Raw genomic sequence first — 16,637 nt, 5'->3', positions numbered from 1 at the left:
AGTCAAAAGTGTTAAAGCTCACCGTTCAAATAGAATATCAAACAACACAGATCTTCTTCAAAGCAAAAAATAAGCCAGTGAGAGGGAAAATATATTTTAATGAGATTGTTTTATTTTAAAATTGTAAAAGTGAGAACTACAGCTTTATGCTGTAAAACACTGGAATGGACTTAGTGAGGGATTGAAACAATGTCAGAACATGGAGCAGTTAAAGAAAAAGTATGAAAATATGATTCATAAAGGACAGGAGGATGAGACAGTATAAAGATAACCAGAGGGTAGCATAGTTTTTGTTTCTTTTCATTCTTCATTTCTATTTGTTTTAGTACATCATGAGTCTCGTGTTGACCCTTTTTATGTAGTTATTATGAGTATTATTAGTATCATTAATATTTGGAAGCAGGAAAAATATGAATTATACATGTAAAGCAGGGGTCTTAAACTCAATTTACTTGGGGGCTGCTGGAGGTAGAAGCTGGGTCATATTCTCTTGAGAAGCTGCTTTAGTGACCTGGGTCATGATTGGCCTTCTTAAGTCATTAGATGTCACGGTTGGGTCGCATTGTAGCGGTGGTCATGATCCCAGAATGCAGAAGAAAACAGACGGTGTCCTAGTGAATGTCTCGTTTACTGTCTAAGCAGGAAAAGTGCAGCTAGTGAGTGCAGACAAAACTAAACTTGGACACAAAAACCAAAAGAGCTCGTCAGCGTGGTAACAGCATCCGAAACATGTCACAATGACATTAACTTTGAACCAACACAGAAAGTAGCCACTGCCCAACCTAAATATTGAGTGTTTGTATAAAACATGTGTAGAGCACACACTGAAAAGAGGAAGTACAACCAAACTAAGAACGCTTAACAAGAACTAAAACACCAAACATAGAAAAACACCAACAAACTTAAAATAAGGCATGGCCATATGCTAGAGGTCATGACATTAGAAATGTCAAATTTTATGAAAAATCTTAAATTTTGGCACTGTTAAGTTCCCCAGGAGATGGTCGGAGACAGTTTGTTTATAGGAAGTTGCTCCTTGTGTTGCCCCATATGAATTTGTTGCTGTAATGTTTGTGTTTGCACCTTAATTGTAGCTAACCAGCACATCTTGTAGTTCTAGGCGGATCCCTCACCTTTCTAACAATCATTCTTGTTGCTTCCATTTCCCTATAACTGATTTAGACCGCCTCCGTCCTCCTGTCATATTCTACGGTGTTTCACCTGAAAGCCCAAATACACGTAAAAAAAAGCACCGCCCAGAAGCACCGCTCCTTCACGTCAAACACCGTCATTAAGTAAAAGACAAGCTGATAAAAGGAAAAGTTGAAAATGAAAACCTGTGAAACACACAAAAACTATAACTGTGCAAAATGTATAAAGATTTGGCATTGAAACACGTCATTATACAAAAGATATCCACCAAAGATACTGATTTTTTTAATGATTGTATTTATTTATTTAATCCAACATGTTACAATGCCAAAACTTGTTTCAGTGCCAATAACACTTTTCTACTAAGCCATTTTTTTTCATTAACGAAACTTACTGGGAGCGTTTTGGCTCTGTATATATTATGTTACATTTTATTTGTATTTTTTAACATTCTATCCCTGTTACAATAAACCCACTGTTCAAATTATTGACTGTTCATATCTTTGTAAAAGGGGAAAATTAAATACTGTATTTTCCGGACTATAAGATGTACTTAAATCCTTTTTTTCCCCTCAAAACTCAACAGTGCGCCTTATAACCCAGTGCGCCTAATAATTTTGGTTTTGCTTACCGACCTCAAAGCTATTTTATTTGGTACATGGTGTAATGGTAAGTATGACCAGTAGATGGCAGTCAAACATAAGAGATACATGTAGACTGCAATATAATGGCAGTCACACACAAGACATAGGTGTAGACTGCAATATGACTCAAGTAAACAACACCAACATTTTATATGTTCCATTGAAAATATAGAACATTACACACGGCGCTCAAAAATCTATCAAAATGTTTTAGTACGACTTTGGTAAGCTATGAAGCCGCACCGCTTGATGTGCTTCAACATACGAGTATTATTATGATGTGTGTAGAAGGTAAGACATATTATCTGGCGTTTTGTTTTGCAATATTATGCAAAAGCAACTTTTCTTTTTCTTGGGACGGCGTGGCGAAGTTGGTAGAGTGGCTGTGCCAGCAATCGAAGGGTTGCTGGTTACTGGGGTTCAATCCCCACCTTCTACCATCCTAGTCACGTCCGTTGTGTCCTTGGGCAAGACACTTCACCCCTTGCTCCTGATGGCTGCTGGTTAGCGCCTTGCATGGCAGCTCCCGCCATCAGTGTGTGAATGGGTGAATGTGGAAATACTGTCAAAGCGCTTTGAGTACCTTGAAGGTAGAAAAGCGCCATACAAGTATAACCCATTTATCATTTATTTATTTATCATTCTTACCTTATGGTACCTGCTGATGTGTATTTGGGATCTGCGTAAGTCTTGAAAAATTGCGCGTGTCCGCCTTTGTAGTTTGTGCCGACACCGTCGTCGCTAAGCTTCTTCTTTTTCTCTATCTTCTTGTTATGGGACATTCATCCTCCGCTGTTGCCATTTCTTATATAAAGTAGTGTAAAGTTCTTACTTATATCTGCCATGAAAGCGCTAAAACATACATGCGTAGTGAGTTTACATTATTCACCCGAGGAACTTTAGTTATTAGAGAGTTCCGGTTGGACGATTTTTTACGGGAAACATTTCCAGCGGTGGAGGAGATATTGATTAAAGTAAAGTCTGAATGTCATTAAAACAGTTAGCTCCATCTTTTGACACTTCTTCCACTCCCGTCCTTGCACGCTACAACAAAGATGACGAGGAGAAAACACTGCCGAAGGTGAGCCACGTAAATAAGACCGCCCACAAAACTGCGCATCCGGAAGCGACTGTCGGAAAGCGGCTTGAAGATGATCTGTAAAACATAATCTATGCAACATTTTGACCAAAGAACCAGCATTACATGTTATGTAGACCACAAGGAAGTCTTTTCAATTTAGAAAAAATATATATATATATGACTCCTTTAATGCGCCCTATAACCCGATGCGCCTTATATATGGAAAAAAAAAATCGAAATTAGACCATTCATCAGCAGTGTGCCTTATAATCCGGTGCGCCCTATGGTCCGGAAAATACAGTATACGGCAGGACATTGAATATTTATTTCCCCCACTGTACATACTATTACAGTATATATGAGGTAAAGGTATATATCACGTAAAGCATGAAAAATGCAGTCAGGTTATTAATTCCACGTAGTGTTTACAGACACTTGAAGTCAGAGCTTGTCAGGTGCAAAGGTGTCGTCTGTGCGTCAGTGACATGCAGCCAAGATGCTATTTTTTCACCCCCTCACTGTTGTTTATGCCAAGCAGGCGTCAAAACGACTTGAGCTTCCAAAGTATATGAAAAGCTCTTGTTCTCACTTCCCCAGTCAACTTTTTACGCTTTGAAGGTGGAAATAACTGCACGCTAAGACGACAGATGGCTTTCCCCGCTGAGTTATTACATATAAACATCAAGAGTTGCGAGCTAGGCTCGTCTAATTGCTATTCACCTGCCCCATCTAATGAGATCCACTACAGAATAGTGTTGTACTTGATAGTGTTCTGCAATGCAAAGACAGTTGTCTGGACGTACAGTAGGGCGACTACACTGCGTCAATAAAACACAAGGAAAATGTTGTTTCCATTCTTTTGCAACTCCGGCGCTCTGTTCTTGATTCCACAGCCGATTTAACATTCGACCCAGTTTTCCAAGAGGATCTCCACCGGGACGCAACCCAAAAGTGTCATGCAGCAGTAGAAGCGGAATAATAAAGCCCCCCACCATACCCCTTCTCCATCTCACTCGCTCTGCAGAAATGAAAGCAAATAGTTGTCTTTATGCAGATTAACAAACAGGCGCAAGCGTCACTCCGAGAGGATCATGTGCTTATTTTTTCGGCAATCTATTTTTAAGGATGTGACTTGAAACAACCGGCGTCATACAGTGATTAATATTTAAACTGAACATAATTAGGCTAGAAACAGCAGTGTGCAAAACTGGACCACAACTGGATGGTTAAGAACCGGATTCATCAGACTATGAAGGCTGCTGTATGTGTACCTTTGTGCTTAGAGCAAGGATTGGCGTGTAAACTCACCAATTTTCCAGAAATCATGTGAGAAGAATTGCAATTACTCACATGAATAATGACTGACACATGGTGATGGGAAATTATGTTACAAAAAATTATTTATTTTTTTCCATCCAACTATCCATTTTCTACTGCTTGTCCCTTACGGGATCGCGGGGGGTGCTGGAGCCTATCCCAGCTGCATTTGGGCGGAAGGCGGGGTACACCCTGGACACATGTCTTTCCTGATAAAAAAAAATAGGGGCAATGATGTACGTACATGAAAGATGAGGCGCACTCTTACAAGAATAAAGCCATAAAATTGTGAAAAAAGATGTAATGTTTCGAAAAACGACAATAAAGCCATGATGTCGTGAAAAAAAAGTAAATTTTTTACAATGATAAAACTGAGATGTTATATAAAAAGGTGGTATTTTCCAGAAGAAAGCTTAAATGTTGAAATTGTTTTGTTTTTTTACACTAAGTCCCAATTTTCTCTCCGAAAATAAAGCTGTAATATTAGGACCATACTTGTGATTCTGTTGAGGAAAAATTGGAATTTTACAAGAGTAAATCTAATATTACAAGTTCAAATGTGTAAAATAAAATACAAATAAAAAATATATGTATTTTTTGGCTAAAAAAGTCATAACCTTGAATGGACTTTCGTTAAAAGGGAACTGCAGTTTTTTTCTTGGAATTCTGCCTATCTTTCACAATCTTTACATAAGCCAAGAACACATGTTTTTCTTTTCAATCAATCAATCAATCAATCAATCAATTCCTTTATTGTCATTGTCATAATAACACTTAAGTCATACATGAACAACGAGATTTTGTTTGAGCTTTGTCCAGCGGCATAGAAACTGCATTGATGTGCAGGTTGACAATAGTTTACATTTTAGCATTTTAGCATTGTCAGGAAGATCGCGATAAGAGGGACGTAGGGGTGGGAACAGTCAGATTTCTGATGGGTGTTCCGTTGATGTTGCAGCAATGCAATGTCCAGAGCACAATTATTGAGGTGGTGAAGAGTGAGGTAATAAGATGGTCCGGGGCAGCAAAGGGGCAGGCTGTTCATTTAGCAGTCTCACAGCCTGGGGATACTGACTGAGAGACATTCTGGTGGTCCTGGCGCAAATCGATCTATACCTCCTTCCAGAGGGTAGCAGGTTGAAGAGGCCATGTGCTGGGTGGTATCTGTCCTTCAGGATGTTGTGTACTCGCTTTAGGCAGCGAGTTGTGTACATGGCACTCATCTCTGGGAGTAGCGTCCTTGTAATTTTCCCCGCCGCTTTAACCACTCGCTGGATGTTGGTTCGCTTTAGTGCAGCTAGCAAACCACACTAAAAATCCGTAAGTGAGGACACTGCTGATGGCAATGAATTCTAACGTAAATTAATGCAAGCAAAAGTCCGCTTACGTGGACAAGCTACTTGGAAAACGTAGCAAGTTAAGCTACAAGTTACTCACGATTAAATGTAGCTAAGCTACAGGGGACGTTATACACGGAAAATTGTAGCAAGCTACATGGCAAAAGTAGTTTGCTACATCAAAGCTACATTTAACGGCATGTACTGTATATCTATGGGCCCACATGTCCAAAGATGGGCAGTAACAAGCTACATGTAGCTTAACTACATTTTCCAGGAGCTTGGCGGTAGCATAAGCTACTTTTTTATTGAGCAGCTTTTCCTGTAGCTTAGCTACTTTTACAGCCATGTAGCTAGGTCGCAGGAACGTGCAGGAAACCCACAATAATGCATGTGCTTGACCGTATTTAGACAAATGTGTGAGTTTAGAGGAAACAATGCCCAAAGCTCAGTTTTTAGTTTTTTACTCTGTATACCAATATCATAACTGCTCTCTTCATCTAAGACTTTCATCCATCCATCCATTTTCTACCGCTTATTCCCTTTTGGGGTCGCGGGGGGCGCTGGAGCCTATCTCAGCTACAATCGGGCGGAAGGCGGGGTACACCCTGGACAAGTCGCCACCTCATCGCAGGGCCAACACAGATAGACAGACAACATTCACACTCACATCCACGCACTAGGGCCAATTTAGTGTTGCCAATCAACTTATCCCCAGGTGCATGTTTTTGGAGGTGGGAGGAAGCCGGAGTACCCGGAGGGAACCCACGCAGTCACGGGGAGAACATGCAAACTCCACACAGAAAGATCCCGAGCCCGGGATTGAACCCAAGACTACTCAGGACCTTCGTATTGTGAGGCAGATGCACTAACCCCTCTGCCACCGTGAAGCCCATCTAAGACTTGTAACACAAATTTAGGAAAACACATTAAGGTGAGTTCCATCCATCCATTTCCTACCGCTTATTCCCTTCGGGGTCGCGGGGGGTGCTGGAGCCTATCTCAGCTACAATCGGGCGGAAGGCGGGGTACACCCTGGACAAGTCGCCACCTCATCGCAGGGCCCATTAAGGTGAGTTGAGTTCATAAAATGTTTTACTGCACATAATCATTATCTACTGTTCAAGTCATTGAGGGTTTTTTTGTCAAGATATAGATGGATGCTTTTTTTTTTTTTTAATTTATTTTTTAACTTAAGCGGACTTTTATTTACGGTTATTCACGAGTTGGAATGCATTAAAACAAATACATCTGTCTTGTTGCCTCTCATAATGATTGTCAGCGTTAGACACCATCGAACCATCCATTTTCTACCGCTTGTCCCTTTTGGGGTCGCAGGGGGTGCTGGAGCCTATCTCAGCTGCATTCAGGCGGAAGGCGGGGTACACCCTGGACAAGTTGCCACCTCATTTCAGGGCCAACACAGATACAGACAACATTCACACTCACATTCACACACTAGGGCCAATTTAGTGTTGCCAATCAACCTATCCCCAGGTGCATGTCTTTGGAGGTGGGAGGAAGCCGGAGTACCCGGAGGGAACCCACGCAGTCACGGGAAGAACATGCAAACTCCACACAGAAAGATCCCGAGCGCAGGATCGAACCCAGGACTACTCAGGACCTTCATATTGTGAGGCAGATGCACTAACCCCTGTTCCACCGTGCTGCCAAGCGTTAGACACATTAGGGGGTGGAACAAGGGGACGGGTCAAATGCAGAGGACAAATTTCACCACACCTAGTGTGTGTGTGTGTGACAATCATTGGTACTTTAACATTAATGAACTACTGTGGCCACCAGATGTCGCCAAAAACTTATTACCACCACACTTCTATTTAAAGGGGAACTGCACTATTTTTTTTTAGTATTAGACACATTAAAACAAAATAGTGGTTGTAATTTGTCCTCTGCATTTGACCCATCCCCTTGTTCCACCCCCTGGGAGGTGAGGGGAGCAGTGAGCAGCAGCGGTGGCTGCGCTCGGGAATCATTTTTGGTGATTTAACCCCCAATTACAACCCTTGTGTCAGGCTTGTCCCTGACAGTTTGACTATGTTTTAGTTTTTTCTCTGTTTGTCTTAGTTTCCTGTCAGCGCTTTTATTTTGTCTTCATTTCCTGAGTGTCTCCCTGAGTGCTGCTTCCCCTCAGCTGTGGCTGATTGGCACCTGGCCACACCTGGTGTCAATCAGCCAGCTACTATTTAAACCTGCCTTCTCCTCCAGTCATTGCTGGATCATTGTCGTTACTACCTGTCGTGTCGTTGTTTGCTGTATGCTGTCGTTAAGCTATTCCCTGGATCCTGACTCCTGTTCCTGCTTCCTGTTTTCTGGTTCGTGTTTTCATTTTCTTATTTTTGAACATTAAAAACATGTTTTATTGTACCAAGCCTGCTGCCATCTCTGCATCTTGGGGTTCGTCAACTACAAACTCTGACATAATGATCCAGCCTGTTAACACGTTCCCCGCGGAGATTTCCATGGCGGAGAGGCTTAACAAAGCATTAGAATTAATGGCTAAATTGAAGAGGAGTCCGGCCGCATTTCAAGCCCTCTCCCACCCATCCCTTTCGTCTGTGGGCCTGTCTGGGGACGTCTGGGATCCGTCCCTTGAGGGGGGGGCTAGGAGTGGCTGTGCAGCTCGGGAGGCACAGCTACTCCTCACCCCAGTGGGTCTGCAACAGACGGCGCCATCCTCTTCGGTGGACCAGCAGACGCCACCATGCAGTCTGGTGGGCCGGCAGACGCCACCATGCAGTCCGGTGGGCCGGCAGACGCCACCATACAGTCCGGTGGGCCGGCAGACGCCACCATGCAGTCCGGTGGGCCGGCAGACGCCACCATGCAGTCCGGTGGGCCGGCAGACGCCACCATGCAGTCCGGTGGGCCGGCAGACGCCACCATGCAGTCCGGTGGGCCGGCAGACGCCACCATGCAGTCCGGTGGGCCGGCAGACGCCACCATGCAGTCCGGTGGGCCGGCAGACGCCACCATGCAGTCCGGTGGGCCGGCAGACGCCACCATGCAGTCCGGTGGGCCGGCAGACGCCACCATGCACTCCGGTGGGTTTACAACCAACGGCTCCACCATCCTCCTCTCCGGTGGGCCAGCAGCAGACGGCGCCACCATCCTCCTCTCCGGTGGGCCAGCAGCAGACGGCGCCACCATCCTCCTCTCCGGTGGGCCAGCAGCAGACGGCGCCACCATCCTCCTCTCCGGTGGGCCAGCAGCAGACGGCGCCACCATCCTCCTCTCCGGTGGGCCAGCAGCAGACGGCGCCACCATCCTCCTCTCCGGTGGGCCAGCAGCAGACGGCGCCACCATCCTCCTCTCCGGTGGGCCAGCAGCAGAGGGCGCCACCATCCTCCTCTCCGGTGGGCCAGCAGAGGGCGCCACCGCCATCCTCCCCGGTGGGCCAGCAGAGGGCGCCACCGCCATCCTCCCCGGTGGGCCAGCAGAGGGCGCCACCGCCATCTTCTCCGGTGGGCCAGCAGAGGGCGCCACCATCGTCTCCGGTGGTGGGTCCTCCCATGCCGGCGGTCGAGCCGCCTCGCCAATTGCGGCGGCGTTCAACTCGCCGTCGCCACCTAACTCTTCCCCGCTGGTTGCGGGGACACTTGGCCTGGTGGCCCACCTCCTTGTCCTCCCTCCACCCTCCCGTGACTTTGGACTGTTTTTTGGGGGGGGTGTTCCTAGAACGTCTGGTATCCGTTATAGGAAGGGGGGCTACTGTCAGGCTTGTCCCTGACAGTTTGACTATGTTTTAGTTTTTTCTCTGTTTGTCTTAGTTTCCTGTCAGCGCTTTTATTTTGTCTTCATTTCCTGAGTGTCTCCCTGAGTGCTGCTTCCCCTCAGCTGTGGCTGATTGGCACCTGGCCACACCTGGTGTCAATCAGCCAGCTACTATTTAAACCTGCCTTCTCCTCCAGTCATTGCTGGATCATTGTCGTTACTACCTGTCGTGTCGTTGTTTGCTGTATGCTGTCGTTAAGCTATTCCCTGGATCCTGACTCCTGTTCCTGCTTCCTGTTTTCTGGTTCGTGTTTTCATTTTCTTATTTTTGAACATTAAAAACATGTTTTATTGTACCAAGCCTGCTGCCATCTCTGCATCTTGGGGTTCGTCAACTACAAACTCTGACACCTTGATGCTGAGTGCCAAGCAGGGAGGTAATGGGTCCCATTTTTATAGTCTTTGGTATGAATCGGCCGGGTTTTGAACTCATGACCTACCGATCTCAGGGCGGACACTCTAACCACAAGGCCACTGAGCAGGTGGTTTAGTTACGCTTATGAAGTTGAATGATGTGGACACGTTTGTTACTGCGTTCTTTTTTTAATAAGCATCCGATCCTTGTTTTTTTTTTTCCTTATATAGGACCAATATCACTATGGGACCGTGACACCTCTACTCTTATGAGAATAAAGAGGTAAGCTATGACATTTTTTTTTTGCAATTTTATGATAATACTGTAAAAAGTCATAAAAGCCAAAAGTTTAGTTTTGAGAAAATAAAGCGAATGTGCTATGATGAAAATGTGTATTTTTCTTAGTCAAAAAAGAGAAAAATACTGTAATGGTAAGAGAAAACACATGTTGTATTAGGTCGTAATGATAATAGAAACATAGTTTGTATTCAGATAAAAGTCATCATATGAAAAAAGAATACGACAATTAAAGTCGGGTTTTGTTCAGATACTAGTCTTTATCCTGCAAGAATGAAGCCCTGATGTTACAATAAAAAAGTTGTAAATTACGATCATAAATGTTCTCCTAATAGAACATTATTGTTTGTCTTCACTTGGCAATATTTAGAGCAGTACATTTTCCAAACAAATCCAGGACTGTGTCTCAAAGCTATCTACGGACATAGATATGTCCCATGGCGTCTTGCCAAAGTCTCTATGAGGGCCTTTTCATGGTGGACCCACAAAGAAATCTTTAAAGACCTGAAAAAGACTCTGAGATTAATTGGAAAAGGGACCTTTTCGACCAAATGTGAGAGTCACATTGTGATTGTCCCAAATCTGAGACAGTTAATGGCGTCTCGGCCGCAGGGATCCTCCTGAGGGGTCTTGTAAGCCGCAAACAATGGAAGAAAAATCCTGTCATGACACCAGGACCACCCAGCACAGATTGGCACCATTGTGCCACACAGACCATTTTAATTTGTTTTGGTGTCACTATCCAGGACATTGTATTCATCTGGCTTTTGTATAGCTACTATTGCTTAAGGAAACATGGCGTCCACCATCACTCAACACTTTTAAGGGAATTATTTCTCTAAAACCCCCGTAACCCTATTATAAAGAATACAATATATTGCATCTTTTTTAAAAGACTGTACATTGCATTTTCCTGTATAGATTTATTGAGTAAATATTTCCAATATTTTTACAAGATAAACGCCAATGTACAAAAACACTGTAATATGACTAAATAAATGGATAATTCGGTGGAAATTTCAAAGGATAAAAGTTGCAAGCCAACAACAAAATCTCAATCTTGCAAAACCAAAGTGAACAAACTTATTTGGTTTGGCCAAAAAAAACACATCACATTATTATCCTGAAAATATGCCCGCCGTTTTAAGAAGATAATGTTGAAATTTTACAAGTAAAAAAGATTCAGAGAAACTCTCTTTTAAAATTTTTTTTACATATAAATAAAAGATTGCAATCTGAGTGTAAAAGTAATGTAGTATTGTAACAAGTAAAGTTTATTTTTAATATCAAGAGTCAATTTGACCAGAAAATGTCTTAATTTTACATGAATAAAGCCATATGGTTAAACAAAAATATGATTATTAGAACACAGTTGAACCTCTTAAGATAAAGTCGTCATTTCACAAGAATAATGCTATATAATTAAAAACAAGTCAAAGTTAAAAAATGGAGTCAGAAAACAAAGTAAGTTTGAGTATTAGTGTGTATCAGTGTCAATGTTGCATTGACACTGAAACAAGTGTTGGTCTTAAGTACTGAGTTACAGCCATAAACCCCCCCCACATTATTTTTTGTTGTCATGACATGACAGAGTTATTTACACATTATCATTATTTCTTTAAAGTGTCACAGGTTTCCATTTTATTTTTCGCTCCCCAAATCCTGGATGAACAGTCAAGCGCTCCGAGTCTTGAGGAGCGAAGAGAGGAGTGTTCTGACTCTACCAGAAACAAAACCTGATTGACGGCCATCAATGTCACAAGGCAAGAAGTCGCAAAAACACCAAAATAAAGTTGCACTTTTCAAGTCAAGAGAAAAGTGCTGAGATCATGAGCTTAAATTAAAGTCTCACTTTTCATGACAAAGTAATCTGATGAGAATAAAGACATTTTATAAAAACAAAGATTTTGATTTAAAAAAAATCATAGAATAATTGCAATGTCAGAAGTAAAAAAAAAAAGGAGAAGGCTAGCTTGGAAGAAACAAGACCTAATTATGACAGGGAAATGTTGTACTTAAAGCAGTGGTGTCAAACGTACGGTCCGAGGGCCGGATCAGGCCCTCGAACAGGTTTCATCCGGTCCGCGGGATGAGTTTGCTAAGTATAAAAATTAACCTGAAATTTTCGAATGAAAAAAACAGCTGTTCTAAATGTGTCCACTGGATGTGGCAATGGCGATTCTTTGTAGATGATGCTACAAATGTACAAAATAAACCACATGATGTTAGTACATCAGTCGAGGAAAATGATCAAACTACTTAAATTAAATACTGTAATTTGATTTTGATATAATTTTTTTATCTAGATAGATTGAAAATTAACAGCAACGAGTTGACCGATGAACATTATCACATTATTTATTCAGAAAATATAAATAACGACAGATAAAGTATATATACTATTAACCGCAACAGGTAATTGTAAAAAAAAAAAAAATCCCAACATTATGATTTGTACAATTTCAGATTGTGCTTGTTCTATTTTTAAACAAAGAAAACAATCTGAAGTTGTCTTTATTTATTTATTTATTTTTGTCCTGTCCAGCTTCTCAGGCAAATCATATAGTTGATGTAGATGCCCATATCGGCTGTTCAGATTTAATTTACAAAAGAGAAGTGTAGGATACTTCTCTTGTTGCTTTATTTGTATTTGACTTTATTAAATGTATTTATATTATCATTTGGTGCAGCCGGGCCGGAGCAGGAGGGGATAGAAAGAGAAAAAAAGACAGGGGGGGAAATTGTGGGGACAAGAGGGGGATTAGACAGAGAGACAAAAACAACAACAACAAACACAACAATAACAACAACATCAGCAAATACGACATGTACAAATATGATGGTAAAAGTGATAACAAATAAGCAGTTAGTGAAAATAATACAGAAATGACAATGAGCATTATTACACTACAAATGAAGCAATACAAATACCAATAGAAATAGCGCTATTGATAATGAACAATACCAATAATTTACCTCTATTATCAACAATACAATTTTTCAAATGCAACAATACATATACATAATGATAACTTGAGATGTGAAAGAATGCAGAAAAATGGAGGGGGAGAAAGAGAAGCAGCCTACATTAACCTTGTAGATTGTTATAGTAACAATAGGTTAAGCTTTGTCAGTGGGCCATGTGTTACCCAGTTTACCCTAGGGCAACAACGTTAATATATGTTTGATGAAACGTGATTATGTGCAAGAGTGTACGTATGCATATGTACTTGTATATGTACAGAATGTGTATATGTGTGTTTGTACAGTGAATGTATATGTACAGTATGTGTATATGTATGTTTGTATATTGAATGTGCGTGTGGATGTACAAACTAAGTATGTAAATATGTACTGTATTTGTGTATGTATGTGGGAGCGTAGGTACCTATGTATGTATGTGAGTATATGTGAATTTGTATGTACAATATATTCGACTCCCAGTGTGCGTGTTGTCTTTATTTTTAAGTTATCGCGTCGTGATTTCACCAGTCCGGCCCACTGGGAGTACATTTTTCTACATGTGGCCCCCGATCTAAAATGAGTTTGACACCCCTGATTTAAAGAATAACCTAACCTGTAAAAAAATAATCTTGTATTAAAAAGGCCATCAGTGTCAAGGTAATAAATTCATTAACTTACGGGAGTAAAGTTGTATTTTTTGAGGGGGAAAAAAAGGTAAAATACAACAATAAAGTCATATCTATATAAAGCTTAGCTATTACTGGGGATACCTGCATCTACAACCACATCCTGACATCAAAGTTGAACTAACCATGACGACTGTGTTTTCCCTCAGTGTCCTCTTGCAACTTAGACAACATTCCAAGATGGGCGGCGTGAACGAGCGAAGGCCGCCAGTCATGCTGGCGTGCGTTAATTCCGTCTGCAGGAGACATCCCTCACCAGTCTAAGATCCTGCCATAAATTCTTTACGACGCTCTGATAAACCGCAATGCCAGATTGGTCAGAAATTGGAGGAGGGAGGACAGGCGAGGGCGGGTTGGGGGGAGACAAATACGAGCGATATATCACAGGATTCGGGGACAGATTTGAGACGGACCTGTTTGCTGCCAGGCTGCAATCTGCCTCGGTGAGACGGAGTGAATTGGGGACAAGATGGGAATCCATTCTGAGGACGTCATGTTTCAGCTTCATGTTGGGACACAGCATCAGTCATGAAGAGACAGAGAAAGGTCTCTGTGGACCTTTTTTGTTGACGTCCTCGTCCCCACTTCCCGTGTGTGCAGCTGCAGCCTTGGCTGGTGATGGCAGCTGTATGCTAATGTCCCCTTCTGAGTCAGCACCCATGTCCATCTCGCCTTGCTAGGCTACATTTGGCTTGAATTGGAGCAACAACATGAATCATAATGAACGCAGCCGTGTCCAAGAAGCCCTGACTGAAGGACGATCATCAAGAATGAAGACATTTTCACGGGGAGAATGTTTTTGCAATAAAAAGTGGATGTTGGGGGGGGGGGATAAAATGACTAGACTTATATTTTGAGCAGTGTTTTTGCAGCGCTGGCCTGAAATAGATGATCTTCGGCAAGCATTTTTGCATTTGATTAAAAACTCCTGTCATCTAGAAGAGCCTTAAAACAGCATATAGCTTTCCTGTAAAGCAGTGTTTCGTAACCTAGGGGCCCATTTTTGGGCCGGCAAAAAGTATCAATCAATCTAAGTTTATTTATATATCCCTAAATCACGAGTGTCTCAAAGGGCTGCACAAGCCACAATGACATCCTCGGCTCAGATCCCAGTCTGTATAGACCTCAGCGATAATCAGTTTTCCACCACTTTTGGCAGTAATGACAATTTTAAATAAACAAGAAGTCTGGAACGAGTTTCTTAAGCACAGAAATTATGACTGAAATGGTAAAGCTGTATTTCCATTTGATTGTATTAATAGTTTAATTCAAAAACATATATCATCATTATTAATTTAGTTATAATTATATTTATTTTAACACTGCATAATTGTATGTACCGTATTTTTCGGACTATTAAGTCAGTTTTTTTCATAGTTTGGCCGGGGGTGCGACTTATACACAGGAGCGACTTATGTGTGGAATTATTACACATTACCATAAAATATCAATAATATTTAGCTCATTCACGTAAGAGACTAGACGTATAAGATTTCATGGGATTTAGCGATTAGGAGTGACAGATTGTTTGGTAAACGTATAGCATGTTCTATATGTTATATTTATTTGAATGACTCTTACCATAATATGTTACGTTAACATACCAGGCACGTTCTCAGTTGGTTATTTGTGCGTCATATAACGTACACTTATTCAGCCTGTTGTTCACTATTCTTATTTATTCTAAATTGCCTTTCAAATGTCTATTCTTGGTGTTGGGTTTTATCAAATAAATTTCCCCCAAAAATGCGACTTATACTCCAGTGCGACTTATATATGTTTTTTTCCTTCTTTATTATGCATTTTCGGCCGGTGCGATTTATACTCCGGAGCGACTTATAGTCCGAAAAATACGGTATACTTATTTTCATCAGTCTTTAGGAGTACCTTCTTTTACAGTATTTTTGATTAGCATCTGTTTTTGTAATCAGCCTGATTTAAGCTTTGATAATAATTGTTGTGATTAACACATGGTTTCATATAATTTCACAAGGTTTAGTGTCCGCCCTGAGATCGGTAGGTCGTGAGTTCAAACCCCGGCCAAGTCATACCAAAGACTATAAAAATAGGAACCATTACCTCCCTGCTTGGCACTCAGCATCAAGAGTTGGAATTGGGGGTTAAATCCCCCAAAATGATTCCCGAGCGCGGCCACCGCTGCTGCTCACTGCTCCCCTCACCTCCCAGGGGGTGAACAAGGGAATGGGTCAAATGCAGAGGGTAATTTCAACACACTTAGTGTGTGTGCGACTATCAGTGGTACTTTAATTAATGAATCATGTTGAACTGTAAGTAGGTTAGAAGTAATTATTGAATACAATTATAATCAAGTGTAAGATTGTTATTCAATGTGAACATTTGAGTGGGCCCCAGGCAACTCTGTAGTGGAAATGTTAAGAACCCCAGATATAGAGAACATTTAATTAGTGTTTTTACAGTGGTTACTTAAAAACAGCACCAGTGCTCCAATCATCGAGGATATTTGACGAACATTCTTACTCCAGGACCTTAATAATTTTAATCACATTTTAAAACACTTCACAGTGGTCTTCTAGATAATATGTCACGGCTGGTTACACCAGCATTGTGTTGCGTTTGTTAGGGTTCTCCTAGTGTTAGTTCCTTTCCTACGCTCTTATTTTGGTGGCACTTCCTGTTGTGTTGGTGTTTTTTTCGTAAGCGCTTCACATCTTTCTCTGTGTGCTGATCCACGCACCTGCTTTCTGTTTGTAATTATCACTATTTTTCGAGTTTGCCGCACCATTGCTTAGTTGGGACATTCTTCTCTGTTCTCTGGTGACTGTCGACGATCCTTTTCATGCTGCGCTCAAGTACGCGCCACATTTCCGAGTAAGTGTTGTTGCTGTGTTCCCGCATTTTGTTTAGTTTCTTTCATAGTATGTCCATTCAAAGCACGTCCCTGTTGCTCTCGCTTTTTTGTTTTGTTTGTTTAATCAATAGTGATGGTCAGATGAAGCCTCGTGAGGCATTGAACCACTGAAGCCAATTGGT

General features: G+C 41.8%; 1 long non-coding RNA gene across 2 annotated transcripts in view; it reads left to right on the top strand.

Annotated features, from left to right (window-relative positions):
* The window catches only part of LOC133606390 (uncharacterized), a 93,531-nt gene extending 79,577 nt beyond the window's left edge, over window positions 1-13,954 (top strand). For both annotated transcript variants that reach the window (XR_012050465.1, XR_009815240.2), the window contains exons 6-8: window positions 9,909-9,960; window positions 11,600-11,738; window positions 13,775-13,954. This is a non-coding gene — a long non-coding RNA (uncharacterized lncRNA). The remainder of the gene's footprint in view (window positions 1-9,908; window positions 9,961-11,599; window positions 11,739-13,774) is intronic.
* Window positions 13,955-16,637: the final 2,683 nt, after the last annotated feature.

This window comes from Nerophis lumbriciformis, linkage group LG05 (genome assembly GCF_033978685.3).
Source record: "Nerophis lumbriciformis linkage group LG05, RoL_Nlum_v2.1, whole genome shotgun sequence".
Taxonomy (NCBI): Eukaryota; Metazoa; Chordata; class Actinopteri; order Syngnathiformes; family Syngnathidae; genus Nerophis; species Nerophis lumbriciformis.
Note: the sequence above shows the minus strand (reverse complement) of the source record. Positions and strands in the feature narration are given on the sequence as shown.